This window comes from Pteropus medius, unplaced genomic scaffold, assembly GCF_902729225.1.
Source record: "Pteropus medius unplaced genomic scaffold, Ma_sr-lr_union100, whole genome shotgun sequence".
NCBI classification, from domain to species: domain Eukaryota; kingdom Metazoa; phylum Chordata; class Mammalia; order Chiroptera; family Pteropodidae; genus Pteropus; species Pteropus medius.
Genome location: NW_024344437.1, coordinates 1983670 through 1996488, shown reverse-complemented (window position 1 = coordinate 1996488; position 12819 = coordinate 1983670).

Genomic DNA, 12819 nt, shown 5'->3' with positions numbered 1-12819 from the left:
CAGAAAGTCAGAACTGACTGAATACCACCAATGAAATAGAATCAGTAATCAAAAAACACCCAAAAAACAAAAGTCCTGGACCAGATGGCTTCGTAAATGAATTTTACCAAACATTCAAAGAAGAATTATCACTTATTCTTCTCAAACTATTCCAAAAAATTCAAGAAGAGGGAAGCCTCCCTAACTCCTTTTATGAGGCCACCATTATCTTGATTCCAAAACCAGGCAAAGACATTACAAAAAAAGAAAACTATAGGCCGATATCTCTTATGAACATTGATGCAAAAATCCTCAACAAAACATTAGCAAACCAAATTCAACAATATATTAAAAAGATTATACACTGTGATCAAGTTGGATTTATTCCTGGGATGCAAAGTTGGTACAATATCCGCAAATCAATTAATGTGATATGCCACATTAACACATAGAAAGACAAAAATCATATGATCATATCAATAGATGCAGGAAAAGCATTCTACAAAATCCAGCATCCATTTATGATTAAAAACTCTCAGCCAAGTGGGAATAGAGGGAACATACCTCAACATAATAAAGGCCATATATGACAAACCTACAGCTAACATCATACTCAATGGGGAAAGGCTAAAAGCATTTTCCTTAAGATCAGGAACAAGACAAGAATGCCCACTTTCACCACGCTTCTTCAAAGTTGTATTGGAAGTCTTGGCCACAGCAATAAGACAAGGAAGAGAAATAAAAGATATTCAAATTGGAGAGGAAGAAGTAAAACTCTCATTATTTGCCAATGACTTGATACTATATATAGTGAACCTTAAAGATTACATCAAAAAAACTACAGAACTAATTAATGAATTAAGTAAAGTAGCAAGATATAAAATTAATATTCAGAAGTCAGTGGCATTTTATATACCAATGTTGAACCTTCAGAAAGAGAAATTAAGAAAACAATGCCATTTACATTTGCATCGAAAACAATAAAATACCTGAGAATCAAATTAATCAAGGAGATAAAAAACTTGTTCTCAGAAAATTACAAGTCGTTGAAAAAAGAAATCTAAAAATAAATGGAAACATATACTGTGCTCATGGGTAGAAAGAATCAACACCATTAAAATGGCCATACTACCCCAAATAATCTATAGAGTCAGTGCAATCCCTATCAAAATACCAATGTCATTTTTCAGAGAGCTAGAACAAATAATCCTAAAATTTATATGGAAACATAAAAGACCTCGAATAGCCATGGCAATCTTGAGAAAGAAGAACAAAAGTGAAGTTATCACACTTTCTGATATCAAATTACACTACAAGTCTCCAGTAATCAAAGCTGCAGAGTACCTGCATAAAAGCAGATACGTTGATCAATGGAACAGAAGAGAGAGTCCAGAAATAAAACCACACCTATATGCTCACTTAATATATGACAATGAAGGTAAGAATGTACAATGGGGTAAAGACATCTCTTAAACAAATGGTGCTGGGAAAAATTGGACAGATATGCAAAAACCCCCAAAACCAAAAACAAACCCCAAAACAACAACAACTGGACAATCTTCTGTATACAAGAATAGTCTCCATATGGATTAAAGACTTAAATTTAAGACCCAAAACCATAAAACTTCTAGAAGAAAACCTAGACAGTAAACCCTCTGATATTGCTAACAGTAATTTCATTTAGGATATATCTTCCTTGGTAAGGGAAACAAAAGAAAAAATTAACAAATAAGACTACATCAAACTAAAAAGTTTTTATACAGCAAAGGAAACTATCAACAAAAAAGACAGCAACTGAATGGGAGAAGATATTTGCTTATGAATATCTGATATTCACTTATGAATGGGAGAAGATATTCACTTATGATACATCTGATATATTTTTGGATATAAAAAGCTCAAAAAACTCAACAACAACAACAAAAAAAACCCCAAACAATCTAATTAAAAAATGGGGAGAAGACCTGAACAGATACTTCTCTAAAAAGAACATACAGATATCCAGTAGACATATGAAAAGATACTCAAGGTCACTAATCATCAGAGAAATGCAAATTAAAACCACAATGAGATATCGCCTCACCCCTGTCAGAATGGCTATCATTAATAGATCAAAGAACAACAAATGTTGATGAGAATGTGGAGAAAAGAGAACTCTCATACACTGTTGGTGGGATTGCAAATTGGTATAGCTACTATGGAAAACAGTCTGGAGTTTCTCAAAAAATTAAAAATGGATCTATCTTTTGACCCAGCAATTGCACTTCTGGATGTTTATCCCAAAGAAAACCAAAACAATAATTTGTAAAGATCTGTGCATCCCTATACTCATGGAAGCCAAGATACCATAGCCAGGATATGGAAACAACCTAAATGCCCATCAACGGACGATTAGATAAAGAAGTTATGGTTCATATATACAATGGAATATTTACTCAGCTATTAAAAAAATGAAATCCTACTATTTGCAACGACATGGATGGACTTAGAGATTATTATGCTGAGTGAAATAAGTCAGACAAAGAGAAATATCATATGTGAAATCTAAGGAACAAAAAAAACAAACTAATCAAAAACAGACTCACAAATATACAAAACAGTAATGCGACAGCCAGAGGGGAGGGGGTTGTAGTGCTGGGAGAATGGGTTGACAGGTTAAAGAAGTACAAATTAGTTGATAGATGGTCACAGGGATGGGGAGCACGGCATGGGAAATGCAGTTAACATTAATGTCATGGCTAGGTGAAGAGTCAGAGGAGAGAAAGAGCAATTATATAGTTTTATAAACTATATAAATGTCTAATCAATGCACTGTATACTCGAAACTAATAATAAAATAAATTTTAAAAAATGATTTCAGAGATACAATGGCCAAATACAACATGACATTCTTGATTGGATCCTGGTTTGAAAACACTTGGAGATTGAGGAAATTGAGGAGATTGAGGAAATTTAATAATGGACTGCATTTTAAATGATACTGGATAATTATTGCTAATTTACCCGATCTACCTCCCCTGTCCTCTCACTCCCTACCTTCTGGTAACCACTAGTCTGCAGTCCATGTCCATGAGTCTCTGTTTGTTTGTCCTGTTCATTTGTTGCTTTTAGGTTTATATTCTACATATACTTGATATCATGTGACTTTCAACTTTTTCTGTCTGGTTTATTTTGCTTAGCATGATTATCTTGAGGTCTATTCATGTTGGTGCAAATGGCAGTATTTCATTTCTTATGGTTGAGTAATATTCCATTGTATGTATGTACCACAGCTTCTTTATCCAATCATCTGTAGTAGGACACTTCGGTTTTAGCTATCCTTTTGATGGTAATTTCTAATTGTATTGAATTGTGAATAGAGAATTTACTCTATTTGAGGTTGATTATTTGAGATGTATGGATCACTTTCATTAATGTGATTTCAAATATAGGAAGAAGAGCTGGTAATATGTATGTAATCCACAAAAAGTAGCAAGACTTCCAGGGTAACTGTAGAATTCTCTAAAACAGTAGGAAAAAAATTTAGAGGAATTTGGTAGAGATGCTAGTGAAATGAAACCATGAAAAACTTTGAATGACACATTTTTTTTTGAAAACTTGACAACTATTGTGCCAAATTGTCTAATCTATAATAGAAAATAATTCAGAAAATCTGATAGGATTTTGATGGAATTATATTGCTGTGCTTTTGGCATTGCTTTGATTTGTTGATTTGGAAAGAAGCTATAAACTCAGTTTCAAAGATGTATGTGTAACATCTTAAGATTTAAAAATGTTTACAACTGCTAACTTTTGCATATGGTTTCCATTTGATGTTATAATGCTCCACTTTGCGTGGGAATTGCTTGAAATTCATTCCAGATGTGTGATCCTCAAAGACATGTTCAGTTAGTTGGAACTCTAAAGCTGTCTGACTTCCAGTCTCTGCTGGAGTTTTCTTTTAGCACTAATGAGTATTCTTTCCAAATACTAATGCTTAGAAATTTCATTCAGAGTGGATGTGTGGTTTAATTTTGAGGGATGGAAAGCTTTATTAATGAATTAAGTTAAAAAATTTTTACAAAGTGGTCCAATTAAAATTTACACACAATACACGTAATATATAACATTCTATTCATGCATCCCTAATAGCGGACAAATGTGTTAGCAGGGAATGAACAAAAACATTCAGGTATAAGCATGTTATATCAAAACGGTGTGTTCATTACAAACTTTTATTGTTTCAAATATAGTATGTGCAATATAACTATAATAAGAAAAGTTTTTCTGTCAAAATGCTCTTTGTGGAGTTTATCTGAAAGGCAGCTTGGGAGGGCTGTGTTCCAGAGCAATCTCTGTCTATATTCTAGGTTGACCTTTGGAATGTTACATTTTTCTTGGGGAAAATTTTGGGGATATTTTCTTTCTCTAATATTTTGTTGTGGACTTAAAATTTTCATTGTAATGTAGAAAAGGAAGGTTAATTTCAAGATTTAATAAAAATATTACTAAACTAGAGTTCAGGATTATTCAAATTTATGATCTTCAATAACTAAATCTACTCAAGTTGATCCATTGTATTTTCTGTCCCTCATATTCCGTGCATATTTCTGCCATGTGCCTTCATCATGTTGATTACTTGGAATGCCAACCTCCTCTCTCATGACTTATTTACAGATAATGAGTTCTATTTTCCCACATCTTTCTTACAACCTTCCTCAGTAAATCTAGACAGCAATGTTTCTCTTTACTGTCTGATCTTTTATGATAATAATGTCTTTTTGGTATTGTATTGTATATAAACTTATATTACTTTATATTTTGAATAATTTAATGTATGTAAATTTGTTGACCAGAATAGTGCAATTGCTTGAGGGTAAAATATAAATTATAAATTTTTATTAACACATGCTTTTTTTAAAAACACTTTTAAGCATACAGGAGGTGCCACATCAGTTGGCATTTTATTGGTCTAGTTGAATTTTATTAACCTAATTTCAACTCCACCATCACTGTGTGATTTTTTAATGATACTTTTTAAAATTTAATTTATTTTAATATACATATCTTTGATTAATTTGTACTTCAATTTTTTTGATCAAATTAATCTTTTCCAATTCTTATCTATAAGAGTTTTAATCAATTTTTATGGGCGATGAAGTGATGTGGTATGAATTCTGTCTCTTAAGAATCTTCTCAAACTTAACCTTTTTGAATCTTACTCATTCTTTATCCACTGCTCTAAGCTCTCTCTTCTGTGCTTCTTTTTCATTTTATTACCACCCCCCACTATTGACTTTATAAAATGTATTACATGATCTTATAAATCTTTGCTGTTTCCCCTGTCTCAATTCATTGAGGTGAGGGAACCAATGTTCTAATTTTCTATTTTGAATAGTTAGAGTCAGTGCTTAGCATATAGTAGGCATTCAATAAGAATCTGTTGCATAAAAACCATTTTTTCACAACCCTATGGGATATGTACCATTTTTATAGAAACTAAGACTTGGAGTCTAAGTGACTTATTCAAATTCACACAGCAGAATCTACATTTACAAGGATTTAATTCATAATTCTGACTACAGGTTCAAGGATTTCTTCTATAGGCTGCCAATGCTGGGCATTGAGAGTAAGTCTCGTTTATAGTTTCTAATGAATTTATGATTTTGAAACTAATGACATTATTATATTTTTCTTATTTGATGTAAACTTGTAAGTACAGGGTAATTCAAATATATGTACTCTGTAAGTTTTATGTCCCTTTAACAACCTTTACTAGTAATTCTTTAAGTGTTGTCAGTAGGTTCATTATTTCCAACTAAGGTACATTTAAAGGTAGCTTCGTAATTAAGTAATTTGCAGAATGATATTTTAAGACTACAAGGAGCTGAGTGTTGTAATATGTTTATAATGGTTACAATATTTTCTTTTACTTAGATGTAAAAAAAGGAATTTTTTTCTTTTTTAAATAATTCATGTTAATCTCTGTTTCAATCCCTTATGGAAGAACACATAAGCTTAGCGCACTCTTGGTAAACTTAATCATTTCACATTTAAATCCAATTGCTTTAGTTTTACTCTACATGATGGCATGGAAAGCACATTTGACCATTCATTGTTGGTATCTGTTCAGTCTCACATCATAAAGATATAACTTACTTCATCTGCCACCTTGGCATGCTCATCCTGTATACTCCCATCCCTTGAATAATCAACATTCTGATTAGGCTCTGGTTCACACACTCTGGTGCTCTTACCTAACCAGAAAGTCCTTAAGGCCTCCAGTCCCTGGTCCTGGGAGGTGGGGAAATTTTGCTGTTTTGTGACATCACTCTGGAACTGCAGGTGTCCTGGTTGGGTAGCAGTAGGCACTCCCTGTCTTTATCCCTCATGCCTCCAGCCATGCTCTCTCTAACAGAAATTTTATTATTTTATTATTTATTTATTTTTTTAATGCTAGATTTAATTTTTTATTGCAATTATCATGCAATATCATATTAGTTTCAGTATACAACAAAGTGATTAAACATTTATATATCCTGCAATGTGTTTACCACACTAAGGCTAGTAACCATCTGTCACTGTGCAAACTTAGCATACTATTATTGACTATAGTCCCCTTTATCCTTTTCACCTGTCCCTCCACTTCCTTCTCCTCTAACAACCATCAATTTCTTCCTTGTTTTTATGAGTTTGTTTTTGTTTTGTTGTCTTTGTTCGTTTGTTTTGGCTTTTTAAAAATAATTAATTAATTAATTATTTTAATTGAAGAAATGATTTAAAAGTTTTCCCCTGTCTACCTCCCTCCATATCCCTCCCCTCTATCTAACAGAACTTTTAGAGACCAACTTCTTTAAATCTTTGCCAAGAAGAGAGTACAGGTCCTTTCCACACCATAGCTCTGAACTCTTCTGAAGTTTCTAATTAACTCTCTTCTTTTGAAGCTCCCTCTAGTTTTGGAGGGTGAATATGAGGGTAAAATTGAAGCCATAGAGACTCTCACAGGCAACTAACTTTTTGCTTTTCTTTCAACTGTTTTATAGCAGTACTATATGATGTTTAGGAATATATACAGTCATAAAAAATATCTGAACAAGAAACACTTAAGTTTGAATAAAAGTTACCTCTGGGGAGGGAGAAAGAGCAAGATAGCAGAGGGCTGCAGTTCTACTGGTAATTGTAATTACTTTATTTATTTATTTATCATTAAAATTAATTAATTAATTAATTAATTAAATGGTTACATTGGTTAACGAAATCCAGTGTCAGTTGTACATTTTAACAGTAAGGCATATATATATATATATTACATTGTGTGTTCACTAAATCATTGCTAGAGTTCTTTCTGTCACCACATATTTGACCTCTTTTACTCCATCTATCTCCCCTCGCTACTCTTCTCCCAGTAATTACTTTAAAATATGAATTAAATATGGCAAAATGCTAAGGCTTCATGGAATTTAGTGTACATTAATTTCCTGTAAATATCTGCATATTTGTAACATTTCATAATGAAATTATTTTAATAATAAAGAAGAGCTCCCAATTTCATTTGAGAAGCAAGTTACTAAAATATGCAGATTTAAACCATAAAAAAGACAAGTGACACTAAAAGGCATTCCTGTACAGCTCGCACACAATGCTTTGATTCCAGAAGAGCACGGCTTATACATAGAGTCAGTTAAAAGGCAGAAAATATCAGTTTGGTTATGCATTTATTGAATAAACTTGACTAGATACACAGTGAGCATTCCAGATAACAGAATAATTATAATAACTTATACCAAAAGAATTTTAATGTTTGTTGGTAAGTAGCCAATACATTGTATAACATTTGGATTTAGACAGAAAACAGATCTCTCTTGATTATCTGCAAAAGTATAGATTTTATAGAGTAATAATCATGCCTTTATTCACTCATTCAAAAAATGCTTACTGCATATGAAGTATATGAAAGACAAGGTGAGGATGGATGGAGCAGACTGAAATTTTTTTCAGCAAGCAAGTAACTACTACTTCAATACCTGGTACTAGTTATTTTTTAAAATTAAATTTATTAGGGTGACATTGGTTAATAAAATTATCTAGGTTTCAATTGTACAATTCAATAATATATCACATGTATATTGCATTGTGTGTTCACCACCCAAAGTTAAATTTCCTTTTATCATCATATATTTGACACCCTTGAATGAGTTTATAAACTGATAATACAAGGATATATTTGTATTGAATTTGAATCTTCATTTTCAATTATTTTTAAAAAATATTTCATGTTGCCGAAGAAAGTACAATCTGTCATAATAAATTAGATCAGTAGAAGTTACTTCCTACAAGGATTAAGAAAAAAAAGTTTATGGGATGTTTGAACTTTTTCAGATTTCAGCTCATGGCATCATTCTCACTTTTAAATTGGTTAGGAATAATAAATCATTTCTAATCTGGACTCCCTCTCCTAATGTGCTATTTCAGGTGAATTAGAAAGATAGGATGGCTACTTCAAAAGGATCCAAGTCTAAAAGACTCAAAATATCCTCATTAGCTTTAGAAACACTGATGACTGATGAGGACAAAATGTAATAGTAAGTCCAAGGATAGTCTCAGAGAATAGTTCCTTAAATTTATCTTCAGATACAGAGTAATTATAGTCATATAATACATTCCAAGACTGAATATACAAGAAGATGTTGTTAGAATCTGCCTCAGGGTATTTCAATTCCAAGTAATTATAAATTTCATTTCTAGTGAAGAGCACACATATTTAGTTGGAAATGATTTCATCTTTCAAAAATAGATCAAATGAAACCAAATTGGTACATTTCCAGAGAAACTAAATTCAATAATACACATTTTTAAAGCAAATTCTAAAGTTCAAAATTGTAACTGCTTAATTTCTTAGATGTTTAAAACTGTTAGACAGTTTTGACTTATGTGGTACTGCCTGAGAAGCTGTAGGAAGCATGATTTCCAGGCTAGTTCTACCCTCCAGGAAAAAGCTCCAGAATCAAGTGATTGATGCCCACATTTGTAGGGGATGGAGTGGCAGCCTGTCCTGTCTGGCTCTTGGTATTAACAGAGGTGACTGAAAGGTGCACATATTTTAATTTTGATATGATTCTGTAGATAAACTGCAACTAAACAATAGGAGCTAGGAGAATGGTTTTTGAGGAATAAATTACTTCAATATTTTTCTAAATGAAATCATAAACAATATATTGATCATTTCCTTTATCCCTTATTGAAGGCTTGCTAACTCATCCTTCTGGGCTGAGAACAAATGCTGTCCTCTTCATGAAGTTTTCCTTGATGCCATCGCTGAATTGTGATCTTTTCTGAAATGAACCACTGCAGTACTTTATTTGTACTCTTTATTTGTACTTTATTTGTAACATCTTTCATATTCTGTCTTTTATTAATTATTTATAAGACCTTTTTCCTGATACTTTGTAATGGTAATATTTTCTTGGATTTGCATAGTTTTGATAGCTTTAAAAATTTACTCATTTCAAAGTTTATTCACATTATCTTTATCAATTCTCACATAGACATTAGCCTTCAATAAATCATCCCCATTTTACTAATAGAAGGGATGTGAGTTGGTGCAATGGGCCCGCATCAGAACACTAGCTTCCACCTTATTACTTGAGGTATACAATTGTAAACAGGCCACATACACACATGAAATTTTATTTTTCTCTTGTGAAAAATATGTTAGAAGGATGTAGTGCTATGAGTATTCATTGCTGTGTGGCATTCATCAGATTTAATAACTTTCAAACATTATTAAAGTGGCATTAATTTATCACCATTGAGGAATTATAATCACTTTGAGGGTAGGAACTATGTGACTTTTTCATCTATTTTCCAAACACCTAGCAGAGCACTTAATGCACAGCAGGTACTCAATAAATATTGGTAAAATGAATGAATAGGACAAGAGTCCTCAAACTTTTTCTGTATAGGGCCAGATAATAAACATTTTAGGCTTTGTGGGCTGTACGGTCTCTGTTGCAAATACTCAATGCTGCCCTTGTAGTGCAAAAGCAGTCACAGAAAAGTATAAATAATGAATGTGGATGTGTTCCAACAAAATTATTTATAGGTACTAATATTTGAATTTCACGTAATTTTAATGCCACAAAATACTCGTTTTGATTTTTTTCAACCATTTAAAAAGGTGAAAATCATTCTTAGCTCATAGGATGAACAAAAAAAAAAAACGGATGGTGGGCTGGATTTAGCTTGTAGGGTGTAGTTTACTAAACCCTGAAATAAAATATGAATATCAGTTATATTAAACAATTGGATTGTATTTTTTACTTATTACAATATGAGCATATTTTGTCTAATCTTACTTGGATATGATTCTGTAGATAAACTGCAACTAAACAATAGGAGCTAGGAGATAAGAATATTTATTTAATCATTTATTTAATCATGGATAGATAAGAATATTTATTTAATCATTTATTAGCATATATTATGAAGGTAAAAATTATAGTTAGAGGCAAAATTACATGTGCTATATTGAATTAAACATAATTTTATCTTTCTAATATTATACTATATAAATTTTCATAAAATATTATGGGTTTTTAATTCATTTTTGGATTCACTTAAAAGTATACTGGAAAAAAATTGAAAAGGAAAGCATTCTTGAGGAACAATTGATGAAGCAATAAGATATATAACCTGCTTGGTGTTACAGAAAGTTACGAAACTAGTCCACTGCAAATTCATGTTATCTAACCTCATTTGGGTTATTAATGCTTCTTGTCAGTAAAGAATTCAACTTTTCTTTTAGTCTTTGCTTGTTAAATTCTTATTGCATTTCTCATGGCAGCTGTTTTAGATTTTCTACATGTTTCATCATTCAATTCTATGACATCTCTCTCACTCTAAGAGATGACCCTCGTTCCTCCTATATATGTCATCCAACGTGAGCTTTGGCAAGTTTTCTTCCCTTGTCCTCAGATACTCTGTTGTTACTCTTATCCTATAATCTCATATTCCATTAATTTTCACTTTTTTTCTATCAAAGGGGAAAATGTATTTCTTCTCTTTTCATGACTAAATTGTTTCATGTTCTCAAGAATTGCCAATTAACTTTCAGGGGAAAAATACAAGAACTTTTTATTTATAATTATCTGTTTTTACTTCCTTAGCATTATGTTGTGATAACTAATATTTCTTGGAAAGTTTTACTCTTTGGCCTCTGGAAGCATTCTCCCTTCTTACCCCAGATTGTTTTATCTGAAAATGTTAGTTACTCTTTTTCCTCCTTATCAAAGTCATATCCCAGTCTCTCTCTCTCTTTTCCCATTCCATCTAACAACCTACCCATCCCTTAAGCTGCTGTTTTTTCACAACTCTCTAGTTCTCTCTTTCACAAGCTGCAGTTGTCAAGGGTCTGGTGAACATGTCCACCTGTATCTCAAACACATCATGCCATCCTTGATTCATTCTTTTTATTATCTTCCAGAGATAATTAATCTCTAATCTCTGAAATATTTTCCTTTATTTCCCCATGGTTACTACTTTAGTTCAGTCCTCAATCACACATATTTTAAAAAAATTGGTGGTATTCTCTTCATTGGTTTCATTTCTTACAGTCACCATTCTCCAATGCATTTTGACACTTTCCTGAAGCTTTGGTTTATATTATTTCACTTCAGTTATATTACTTTAAGCCCAATTTTAATAGCTAGCAATTATGGAAGGCTTACTCTGTGTTTGGCACAATTCGAAGTAGTTTGCGTGGATTGACTTAATCATCAAAGAATTTTTGAAGTAGCTAGTACTGTTATTTAACTGTGGAAAACACTGAGCTTTATAGAGTTTAACAACCCACCCAAGATCACGTAGCTTATAAGATGTGGGTCAGGAGTCAAACACTGGGTGTGGCAGGCTGTGAGTGGGGAAAGGAAGGGGAGAGCATCCAGGCTCCTACTACACTGTAACGCCTTCTGTAAGTGACGAGTAAAGTTCAGACTCACTAACTTGGCTCACAATCTCTGTGCTCTACCAACTTCTTTTAATTTTCAGAAATATTTAGCATAAAACTAGTGTAATGGCCCATCTGTCCTATTCAGAATTCTCATATACATGCAATTGGGCTTTTGGTATGCATAGTTTTATTTATATCATTTTCTATAACACCATTATCCTCAGTTGAAGAGAAAAAAACAGTAGTTTTCCATTAAACCCCAAATGATCTCCAATTATGTCACAGTTTATAATTTTATTCTTATTTATTTTTTAATAATTTTTTAAAAATTACCTTTCAAATATAATATATTAGTTTCATGTGTACATATATTCATTAGACATTTATAAAACTTATGAAGTACTATATTTCCTATGCTATACTTTACATCATCATGACTATTTTGTAACTATCGATTTGTACTTCTTAATCCCTTCTCCCTTTTCACTCATCCTCCCAACCTCCTCCCATCTGGCAACCATCAAATTGTTCTCTGTATCTATGGGTTTGTTTCTGTTTTATTTGTTTATTTTGTTCTTTAGATTCCACATGTAAGTGAAATCATATGACATTTATCTTTCTCTTGTCTGATTTATTCCACTTAGCACAATACCCTCTAGGTCCATCCATATTATTACAGATGCAAACATTTCATGTATGTATGTATGTATGTATGTATGTATGTATGTATGTATGTATGTAGTTTTCATGGCTGAGTAATATTTCATTCTTCTTTATCTATTCATCCACTGATGAAGACTCACGTTGGCTCCAAATCTTGGTTATTATAAATAATGTTACAATGAACATATGGATACATATGTCTTTTCAAATTAGTGTTTTGTGTTTTTTTGGATAAATACTCAGAAATGAAA